The following is a 12,501-nucleotide window of genomic DNA, read 5'->3' on the forward strand; positions in this document are numbered from 1 at the left end:
GGAGTTAAGAGACTGCTTCATAACTGCAGCGGTGCCAGTTCGAATCCGGCCTGTGGTGGTCCAACGAAACGAAACCATGACACTTCACCATGGTTAGAATAGATTGGTTAATTCTAGTTAAAAAAAATAAGGTTAATTTACTTGCACGGAATACAGTGCATGTGTTATGAGAAGGTAAAGTATGTAGCAGAGAGAACACCAGCCGACCTCTTCTTTCAAGAATATTACTATTCGCACAGGATGATAAAATAAAGTCTGACCGATCTACCGACGAATATCCGAATGAGGATTCCATCTGCTGAAGAACCTAGCAGATAGAAGAGGATCCTCTGGGAGAACAACAGGTCAATAGGTTCGGCGATGGGAGGCAGCCCTAAAAAGGAGCCTAACAAAGGAACTACGTGCCTTTCGTTGGTCCCGCTATTGAAAACGAAATGGGATCTCTTGGACTATAAGCTCTCGCAGTTTTTTATGGTGCATGGGGTACAAACCAGTCTGAAACTATTGCTATCAACTCCTATGCCTATTATATTGAACATGCCATCAATGAGACACTCTGAATTAAGTAACTGAGGGAGTCAGAGCTCTACTGACAGATAGTGATCTCTCCTAGCTAATGACCTAGACGAACTACCCGTACCACCGTCTTGTGTACAAGAAGTAGGTTGTGGTTTCAACTCATTTCCCCTTAGGCAGGACAGAAGATACCAGACAACTGGGCAGTGAGAGGACAGGAAAGGAGAACCAGCTGTCTGCTCAACCAAAAATAGAAATGTAAATTGTTTTGCTTGTAGTAGTGAGTTGTAATGCAGGAGCGAATAACAGCATGGCTTAAATAAATGAAATAATGCTGACAATTTTTAATAGGCAGTTCTGAGGAATATAATACCTGACCGACCAAGCAAACAATTCAAGCCCATTTACAGGCTAATTACGATTTATTTATTTAATTTAGTTTACATATAATCATAATTTTGTAAGACATGTTATATAAATGAATTGTCAAAATGAGATCTGAGTTGGATTATTCAAACTTTTTCCGTGTAACAGAATTTATGGTAAGGCTGTTAATGGGTTGACTAAATTTCGAAGGAAATGTTTTTTAAAAAGTGTTTTAACGTAACTTCGGCCACTTTGGATCCGTTTCTGGTTCCAAAAGCGACGCCTCTGTAAGCAAAGAACTTCCGCCTTCTTATCTGAGAGCGATTCGTTATAACGATGACTTCTGACATAGTGTCCACTTTCTCCGGAATATCAATTTGTAATCTTGAATTTATTGTTAACAACTAATATTATAAGAGACTGCATAAATAAAAGCGTGGAATTTATGTGATAGTATCTATGTAAATTATGAATGGAAATTGTGTTAGTTAAATGATTTTAATTGCTTATGAGAAAATTGAATCAGGTGCTTTTCTGCAATGTTATATTTTTCCTATTTTTCTCTTATTCTTTCGGTAAATTTAGAGCAATTTTTAAATTATTTTGTGAAATAAAATGTAGGGTTTAGAGTGGAATAAATAATAAATACATTTCAGAATTGAAATATTGAACACTGCAATATTGCCTTGGTCAACTTTGCCTGATTAACTAAACTTGGACTACAAGATTTTAAAAAAATTTATTTTTTTACAACTAACCCCACTATTCTTTGGAATTATTGTGTTTTAATTCGTGCATTGTAATTTTAATAAATAACTGCAGATCGTATTATATAATGCAATAATTTTTAATTTCTGAATCTTATTTTATTAAGCAAACATTTTTCTGGGTAACAATTGGAATATTGTGATCATTAGATATCCTTCGATTTCTGAAATAATCTTAAACGGCATTGACGAACTTATATTGCAATGTTTATTACCACACTTTTTGTAAACGCACGGATCCATTAATGAACTGAAATTTTCTCTTTGAGCAGTGAAATATGAATTTTTCTCTTGCGAATTGATTTAACTTTATTTATAAAAAACAAAATTGATATTCAATTTTCCTTCATATTAAATATAAATACTACTCTTAATCATAAACAATTAAGTTAAATGTAAGCTTTTTGATGTTTGAAATGTAAGTTCTTTATTCAAGTCTTTTAGTTCTCTAATATAAAAAAAATTAAATAAATAAATTTAAATAATATAATTTTATTTCTAAAATTATAATGAAATAAATTGGTGTATTTGAAATCATTAACATCTCAGGAAATCGTTGACATATATTTTTTATTATTGATTTTATATTTATTATAACCAATCCTTTAACTCAAATTGGTAGCGTGGCCGAGCGGTCTAAGGCGCTGGTTTAAGGCACCAGTCTCTTCGGAGGCGTGGGTTCGAATCCCACCGCTGCCAGATATTTTTTTAAAAACTAACAATTTACACTGAATAGTTTAAATTTTATTGATTTCCTACAAAACTCTTTTTTTTAAATTATTTTTTATTGTACTAACTATCGGACTATAACTATAACTATAACTATGTACTGTTGTACTATAAGCTACACTTGTACTAAGATTACAGAAATTTAAATATTTTAAAATATAAATGTTTTTTGATTTATACTTTAACGAACAAAATATTTTAAAGGTTTTCATGTCTTAACATCCTTGTTCTAATAATTAATCTATTTATTTAGTCTTCAATGATTAAATAATAATTAATGAACTTAAATTATTTATTATTATTATATCATTAAGTTCATTAATTATTATTATATCTTTATTTATTATTATTATATCATTAAGTTCATTAATTATTATTATATCTTTATTTATTATTATTATATCATTAATTATCATAGTCCAATTTTTTCGAGACTAGTGAAAATAAAAAATCCGGGAAAAATCATAACGTCAGAAATACCGTTGATAGTCGTTAGACTTTTTTCTTTACTGATATCGTTAAACTACAGTCGATAGTATAGGCGTTGCCATCGAGCTATCGCCTACTCTGCATCAGGATCACTATTAAAACTATTAATTACTGAAAACTACATCTCATAGATAGAAGGTACTCCTGGAATATGTTTGAAATATTTGTGAACCTGGTTTAATTAAACACTGTCTTGTGTATCAAATAACCATATTTATAAATTTTACTACACTATAATAGATTTAAAACACATTTATATAAAAATTGTTTGATATAAATTCATTATCATGTCAATCTCCACAATAAATCAGGAGCTAATTGGTTCATTAAAAGTAAAATTTAACACACATTTGCGTTAAATGTATTTTAACTTTATTTAAACTTTGTATAAAGATTTTATATTAAGGAATTCAAAAAACTCTACTTTCAAATAAAAAGTGTTTTATTTTTAATTCTGTACATATATTTTACTTTTTTTTTTTCATTTCAAATTTAATAAACACATTTAAAGGTAGAACTATTCGACAAATTAGTACCAGTATGATTTACATACGACTAAATCAAAATGTATAAATAAAATGTTTTGTAAATAAATGCTTGTCTCTACTATTAACTACTGCCTACTATTCATTCTGAAACATGTGATTCAATTTAGATAGTAAATAGGCCTTCGAATCTATTATTCATCATTTCGGAACATTGCCCGCATAGGAAAATATTGACTTTTTTTAAAAATATACTATAGTCTTTCAACTGTAGAAACGTAGGCGAAGTCAGCTTTCTATTTCAGTAGGACTTTTAATCATGTAATCAAACCTTGGCATTTACTGTTCTTGCCTTTGTATATATGTTATATTTTATTATTTGGATAAATTTGGCAAATACATGGCGTGACCTACAGAGCATAATGACCTACTTTATCTACTCATTACGTAAGTTCACGATGCTGTGTCCTGCACTACGCTATATCCAAACAATGATTGATTGCTTGTGAACTATATTCGTCTACAATTAATATATTGACTTATAGACTTGTTTTTATCTGTTTGCTATATGATTCTACTTATATTGAAATAAATTGTGTATCGAAGTCACATTTCTAGCTTATGACATTGAAGTATTGTCACGCAGATAAAATAAATTACAATCATAACTGATTTATTGACTTATGAATAAGAAAAAGAAATTAATAATTCCCAATACATTTAACAATGATAATAAATTATGTTTTTTATGGATTTAATTTCAACTAGAGCTAAAGTTTTAGTATTAAATTGACGTATTTAGAATTATTCAGAGATTAATTTTTAAATTCATATTTATTAAATGGAACATGAAAATAATCTAAACAGGATCAATGACTATTTGTTAATGATAAAAAAAATAGAGATTTTCGGATTGGGGAAATCGTTGAATAGTTTGTTTGATATATTTTTGTTCAAAATATTCTTGGCTAGCTACAAATTAATTAGGATCATTTAATATAATTGAATACACAGGTTAAAACGATGAAGGGCGATCAGGGGTAAGAACTTCTCCTTTCACCATATTCCTTGATTATCGGGGGCAAAACCTGTCCCGGCGTATCATTGTGGAATGTAGACCGAGATGACTGGTAATTGCACAAGCAAGTTCACTAAAACTAATAATATTAATATCTGCAATTTGATGCAATAAAAGACAATATACGAATTTCAAATTGAAAAATATGAATCAATAAAAAGGGAGGTTTACTGTAATGAGGATGGAGATTTGATTTGTATAGGAAAAAAAGAAAGAAGGATTTTCTGAAAATCTTGTATTATTTTTGGAAATTCAAGTATATTTCCTATATATATATATATATATTATCTTGAAAATACATTTACCTGGATATGTAAGACGGACTAAATAATTCTTGTAGTAATGTTGTAATTCAAATTGATAAGATAAATAATTTTACTGTGACTCGGAAATGCAAAAATTATCTGAAATATCTTTTTGGCAAAAAAAAAAAAAATACTGAATAACAATTAAATTTAAGAAAAACAATTTTTTTTAATGAACAGAAATTATTGGATCCATGATCAAAGATTGACTAAGACAAATTGTAACATAATTTTTATTAAATAATTAAGAAATCATTGATTCACTTTCACCATGATTGATTGTACTGTTTAAACATCATACAAGATTTATGTATCCAATCTTACGTAGATTTTTTATTCGCACGCTCTCCCTCCTCAACAAACACACGCAGAAACATTAATAAATGGATTAAATTTCATTGAACAAGGGTATAAATACCGCTAAACTTGTTTGAGGTAGAGAATAGATGTAGGCGTTGAAACACAATACGATGGCTCGCTTCCAATTTTTTTAGACATACCAGTATAAAGATTAATAGTTTCACAGTTTGTATAAATCTTTATTTCCTTTATCGTACAACCTAAAATCTTCAAGTCGTTCAAAATATAGAGGGTTTTTTATAACCTTCGTATTAACGAATATGTCCCTCGCGTAAGGTGTTCAAAGGTTTTTTTACCTATCAACACCAATCAAAATGGTCCAAGTCTTCCTGGGAAGGATCAAATCTATTTAAATCTATAATCCGATCTGTAGAAAGAAGGTTATAACCAAAATTAAACATTTGCACAGAAATTTCGTTTATATATCATATACGTGACATGATAGTTAATTAAATTATCTAAAAAATCACCTAAATCCGATCAGTTGATAGAATGTTATGAAAATAATAAGTTATCTGAAATAATATATACTCTTCCATATAGTATTCTTTCTACCCATAGAAATAATAAGGTCCCAACCTGTTTAGGACATTTTTTTTAAATATTATTTCTTTGATGAGCGGCCATAAGGGCTTAAGTCACTTTTGAGCATTGGAGATTATGTATTTTATAGCACCAAATCAGAGCTACATTTTGGTGATAAGGTCTATGCTTCAGATATACTTACTATTATATTGTTTTTTAAAAATAACAATTACAAAAATATCAATAATTAGACTTTACATAATATTTTGAACTTTGTATTTACTCTCCTGAAAAATTCATATTTCTTAAGACCTTATGGCCGCGCATCAAATCTTAACTACCTACCTTGTTGTTATATATATAATAAAATTGTATCCTTTTTGAATCATGTAAAAATAATGGTTAATTTTGATCATAAATTTCTCCCTACTGGCCAGTCTTTTGGTTTTAATAGACTTAAATATTTTTAGGAAGACAAGGAAGATTTTGAAAAAAAACAAACAAAAAACACGTTAATCAATCAAAAATAAAGTTTTTTGGTGGTAAATGAATTCTAATAATTAGTAACTAAACAAATTTAGATTAGGAATTTTTTAAATATTTTTTGATTATCATGAAAATTCTGATTTATGGGATTCTTGAGTTGTAAAAAAATATATATCAACTTTGTTTTTCACCAGATTAATATTCAACTACTTTATGTAACTAAAACAAAAAATGGCAATATATATGTAAATATTTAGTTTTAACTGGATGCAGTTATTGATACCAATCTTTCAGTTGAATTTACTTAATCTACTTTAAAAAAAATATAACGATTTTAAATTATATAATTTAATTTGACTTATCATTAGTTAGTATTTGTCATAATATATATTTATTTAAAATTTCTTGATCAATAGGAATAAGATATTGCAAAAGAATCTTGGCAGGGGTGGTTTTAGCCCTTTAGAAAGACCACAAAATAGGCCAAAAATAACGCAAACTTAGTCAGGACATTTTTGTAATTTTTTATCTTGTCAGAATGAGAGAATGATATTGAATACTACAGTTGTTAAAAAGTAAAAAAATAATATTAAAAAATGAAAACGATTTTACATTATATAATTTGATTTGACTTGTCATTATACATATATATATTTAACTTAATTTCTTGATCAATACGAATAAGAAATTGAAAAAGATTCCTGGCAGCGGTGGGATTCGAACCAACGCCTCCGAAAAGACTGATGCCTTAAACCAGCGCCTTAGACTGCTCGGCCACGCTACCCCTATTATCCCGCAAATTAATTACAAGCTTAAATAGTTAAATGGTTGGCATTTATTGTGTAATAAGATTTTGATAAATATATTTCTGTTTTGAATTTGATAAGATATCATAATACTGTTTCATAATTTTTAAATATTAATTTAATAATTTTAAATGAAATTGTAATTTAGTATTTATTTAACATAATTTCTTGATCAATACGAATGAGATATTGCAAAAGAATATTGGCAGGGGTGGTTTTAGCCTTTTAGAAAGACCACAAAATAGGCCAAAAATAACGCAAGCCTAGTCAGGATATTTTTGTAATTTCTTATCATGTCAGAAGAATGAGAGAATGATATTAAATACTACAGTTGTTAAAAAGTAAAAAAATAATATTAAAAAAATGATAATTTTACATTATATAATTTAATTTGACTTGTCATTATACATATATTTATTTAACATAATTTCTTGATCAATAAATAAGAAATTGCAAAAGATTCTTGGCAGCGGTGGGATTCGAACCCACGCCTCCGAAGAGACTGGTGCCTTAAACCAGCGCCTTAGACCGCTCGGCCACGCTACCCCTATGATCCCGCAAATTAATCACATGTTTAAATAGTTAAAGGGTAGGCAAATATTCTGAAATTAGATTTCGATAAATATATTCCTTTTTTTGAATTCGATAAAATTAAAAATTTCATAAAACTGTTTCATAAATTTTAAATATTAATTTAATAATTTTAAATAAAATTGTAATTTAATATTTTAAAAGTTAGTGATAATAATAAAATCTGTATTAATCAATAAAAGAAAAAACAGTGTCTCATATTAAAACATATCTTATTAATTTTTAATTTATTTCTAATATAATGATTATATTTATTGGAACATTAAAATATAGAATTGCATATGGTGGTAATTAATTAATTATAAATCATTCATAATTATCAGAATGATTTAAAAAAATAGATAAAAATATTATTTACAAAACTAACTGAAATTTAAAAATAAACATTTTTATACTTACAAATTTTAATAATTTTGTTTTTACCTTAACTAAATTATTTGTACGCAATTTACCAATTTGTTTTTTTTAATCATTCAGATAATTATGAATGATTTAGAATCAAGTAATTACATCTATATGCAATTCTATATTTTAATGTTCCAATAAATATAATTATTATATAACATGTAATTTAAAAATTAATTATGTATGTTTTAAAAAAAGACGACTTTTGAAATATTAAATTACAATTTCATTTAAAATTATTAAATTAATGTTTAAAAATTATGAAACAGTTTAATGAAATTTTTAATTTTATCAAATTCAAAAAAAGGAATATATTTATCGAAATCTAATTTCAGAATAATTACCTACCCTTTAACTATTTAAACTTGTAATTAATTTGCGGGATCATAGGGGTAGCGTGGCCGAGCGGTCTAAGGCGCTGGTTTAAGGCACCAGTCTCTTCGGAGGCGTGGGTTCGAATCCCACCGCTGCCAGGAATCTTTTGCAATTTCTTATTCGTATTGATCAAGAAATTATGTTAAATAAATATATGTATAAATGACTAGTAAAATTTAATTATATAATATAAAATTGTTATCATTTTTTTAATATTATTTTTTTATTTTTTAACAACTGTAGCATTTAATATCATTCTCTCATTCTGACAAGATAAAAAATTACAAAAATACCCTGACTAGGCTTGCGTTATTTTTGGCCTATTTTGTGGTCTTTCTAAAGGGCTAAAACCACCCCTGCCAAGATTCTTTTACATTCTTGCAATATCTTATTCGTATTGATCAAGAAATTTTTAATAAATATATCTTATGACAAATACTAACTAATGATAAGTCAAATTAAATTATATAATTAATATCGTTATAATTTTTTTAATATTATTTACTTTTTAACAACTGTAGTATTTAATATCATTCTCTCATTCTGGCATTCATGATACGAAATTACCAAAATATTTTGAAATATTCGTTCTTTATTTATATACACAAATTAATAGAGTACATATTTGACGAGTGTAGAGTATTTACCAAAGTACAAATGTTAAAACTAGTTCTGAAATTAGTAAAATATATCAACATGAATGCATTTGGTTCGTATCATAAAATTATTTTACAAATTTACAAATTCAAAAGTTGTAGGATTAGGAAGATATTGAAAAAAAAATATTACAATTCATATTAATGATTAGATCAGAGAAAAAAATAGCTACTCCGACGTATTTTTAAATAAATCGAAAAAAAGGAATAAAATATTTCAGGCTCTATTGTACCGTATTTACTTTAAATAAACAATATGTTTCATAATTAATAAATTAGAAAATATATATTAGTTATACTAGGTTTACTGTTTAGTGAGTTGCTTCATTGCAAAAAGATTTAAGAGACTGAGCAAATGATAAACGTTTTTGCTTATTACAATAATTAATAGCCAGTTAGATTCCATTCCAAACTTAGAAGTAGGCTTTTTAGTCGATTTGGAAAATTCCTTAATCAAATATGGTAATATAGTAAGCATGTAATCACCGGACATAAGTCAGTGAAGTTACTATACTTAGCCTCATTTTAATAATTTGTTAGATAGTTCAAATTCACAAATATTATTTTAAAAACCACTGGTAAAATTTTAAATATATGCCTAGTCACTTATAATATCTTTGTAACTATTATTTAGCCTTATTATATAAAATTCAATGTCAATAACTGTATCTCAAAATAAAACTCTCCATTTTAATCAGCAATATAGAAAAAAAACCCAATATTCTCGGTTTCTCTTCCTTTTTAATTTGTGATTCATTAATGACAGAATAATTCCTTTTGTAGTAAAAACAAATATAGCGTCCATGTTAAAAAGCAGATGATTAGAAAAAAAAATCACCTTTGAGGCACGAGTAAAATATAATAACTTTCATATATTACTTAAAGGTCGACCATCTCTTGAAGTATTCATATAGATTTAGATCTAATAAGCTATTATTTATTTGTAATTATTATTTAGCATATTATATAAAATCAAATGTCAATATCTGTATCTCAAAAGAAAACTTTCTATTTTACAAAACAATATAGAATGAAACCGAACATTCTCGGTTTCTCTTCCTTCTAATTTTATTGTTTCATTAATTACAGAATGATTCATTTTTCAGTAAAAGTAATAACAGCACCCATGTTAAATAACAGATAATTAGTAAAAAACAATAATTACTCCTGAGTTACAAATGAAATGTAATAATAACTTTCATACATAAAATATTAATTACTTAATGGTTGACCATCTCTTGAAGTACCCATATAGCTTTAGATAGCTAAACGGAAGTACAGCTTTTTATGTAAGCTGTTCGCCTTGTTTTATCATCAAATGTTATGCGTGTATCATCAACGGTTATTTATTATATTAATTTTATTACTTGTGATCTAACCCAATCCTGATTGCACCCAGTCAATCTCACTTCAGTTACGTAATACAGTTGTAATATACATTTAATTAAACGAAATTTTATCAAATATATATCGAGCATAATAAATAAATTATGAATAGAGTTTATTAATACGTCTTTCGAAGTATTATTATTTCGAATTAATGACACGAATAAAAAAGTAAATAAAATGTACATATATTAATACGTATATCTTCAATAAAAATCAACTTAATCAAGTAATTAACTATTGTTCATTTCTCATTAAGGTACTCTATAGGGTCGAAAGTTATACTGCTAATTATATACTATAAGAAATATATTTTTTAATAGAGAAAGGCTATTAATTAATGAAACACCTTCCATAATTAATATGGAGAATAGTAATTAAAATATCTTATTTACCTGAAACTTTTACTTTGGAACAGAACTGTAATTATGAGAATAAATATACTTTACTATATGAAAAAAATTATTACACAAATAAAGGAATTAATAAAAACAATCAAGTAATTATGAATCATTGTAATAATATCAATTAATAAACCCTTCTATTAATCTTTCTGAAATGCATTTTTTATATACGGTGAAAATAAACTTATCATAATATTTCCTAACTTTGAATAAATTAATATAATTTTAAATTAATCCTAAAATATTGTTTTTAAATAAATAATTTTATGAGTTATCTTTATAATCATAAACTCGAGACACTTCTGAAAACACATTATTATACTTTTTTTACATTTACTTGTACAGATGCAAGAACTTACTACAAGGTGACATTCACTGTTACATGGGACTGAATATACTCGCCAAGAGTAATAGCGATTAGAGGATGGAACCCTAGTACTGTACCAAGTTTAATTATTTTTATAAATATCACTAAAAATCCGTTAATATAGGAAATATGCCATAACATCCCGTATCTTAGAAGAAATAGGAGTATTAGACAGGGTTATTTCCGTGTTTTTTTTTAATTAAATGATTTTTATTTTAATGTTTTTAGTTATTCCACGTATTGGCATTTTATATTTCAATCGATTGGCTTTAACTATAATATCGATGAATGTACACTTAAGATAAAGTATCGTATCGAAAGTAGTATCAACATTTTTGGTATCGCAACGTCTCCGGTAATACCTATCAGTTTAGAAGTGGAAGCAGTATTTAGTTAGGCAAGGTTAATTGTCTATTTCTCTATGGTTTTGTTTCAAATATGATAACATAGATTGTGAAAGAAGTTTATCCTTATTCATTATAAGATTTAATTTAATGTTGAAACAATCAATTGCAACCCTTACTGTAACATTAATATTTATACTATTAATTATGTATTTGTAACCTCCTCTGGCATGTTGATCTCAAAGAATATTATTTTATTTTTTTAATAATATCAAAATTCTAGTTAAAGGAAATCGATTAAAGTATGAATATATGAAAAAATAAAAACATTAAAATAAAAATAATTTAATTTAAAAAAAACTACAGTATTTTTATAAACTACGTATTTTCCTATTTATTCTAAGGGACGGTATGTTGTGGTATATAGAGATATACAATCATTTAGTTAAAATATATTTAAGGATTTAAATATATTATTGTTGGCTAGGGCTCATGTTTATTAAGTTCCATGTAACTGTGAATGTCACCAAAACAGAAAGCCCTTGCATCTGTACATTACATCTATAAAATGAATGTCTAGTCTTTCAGTTGAATGTGTGTGTTTCAATTTAGTCTCAAGTTTCATTCATATTTGGAAGACTCTCTACAACTGTACCAAGCTACATTATTTATTATAGGCAACATCACTAACAATCAAATATTATATTTACGAAGATATGCAATAAAATCCCGTCTCGTAAAAGAATCAGGACTATAAGATGGAATTATTTCTCTAGTTTTATTTGTAATTAGATTATTTTTTATAAAATTATATTACGAATTAAAAAAATATATTTAAAATTGATTATAAGTTATTTAAATATTATTTAATATTTAAACAGCGAATTTTACTAATATTTCAATTCATTAATTTTAAAATATGATATTATGCCAAAAAATGAATAACTAGTTATTCTAATTTTTTACTTTCCTTGAATTATATGATGGTCCTATATCAAAAAAGATTTTAAAAAATCTTCAAAATCTTATAAGTTAAGATTTTTAGTTTTTTCATTAATTAT

At 26.5% G+C, this 12,501-nt stretch overlaps 3 non-coding genes across 3 annotated transcripts; 2 read left to right on the plus strand and 1 right to left on the minus strand.

The window, feature by feature from the left end:
• The first annotated feature begins 2,266 nt into the window (after nt 1-2,266).
• On the plus strand, nt 2,267-2,348 carry TRNAL-AAG (transfer RNA leucine (anticodon AAG)). Its single transcript has one exon. It is a non-coding gene; the product is annotated as a tRNA-Leu (tRNA).
• A 5,028-nt stretch (nt 2,349-7,376) lies between these two features.
• Nucleotides 7,377-7,458, minus strand: TRNAL-AAG (transfer RNA leucine (anticodon AAG)). The gene has a single exon. It is a non-coding gene; the product is annotated as a tRNA-Leu (tRNA).
• An 841-nt stretch (nt 7,459-8,299) lies between these two features.
• TRNAL-AAG (transfer RNA leucine (anticodon AAG)) lies at nt 8,300-8,381 on the plus strand. The gene has a single exon. It is a non-coding gene; the product is annotated as a tRNA-Leu (tRNA).
• The last annotated feature ends 4,120 nt before the right edge of the window (nt 8,382-12,501 follow it).

The sequence above is a fragment of the Halyomorpha halys genome, unplaced genomic scaffold, assembly GCF_000696795.3.
Source record: "Halyomorpha halys isolate HHAL.00 unplaced genomic scaffold, Hhal_1.1 Scaffold121.1, whole genome shotgun sequence".
Taxonomy (NCBI): Eukaryota; Metazoa; Arthropoda; class Insecta; order Hemiptera; family Pentatomidae; genus Halyomorpha; species Halyomorpha halys.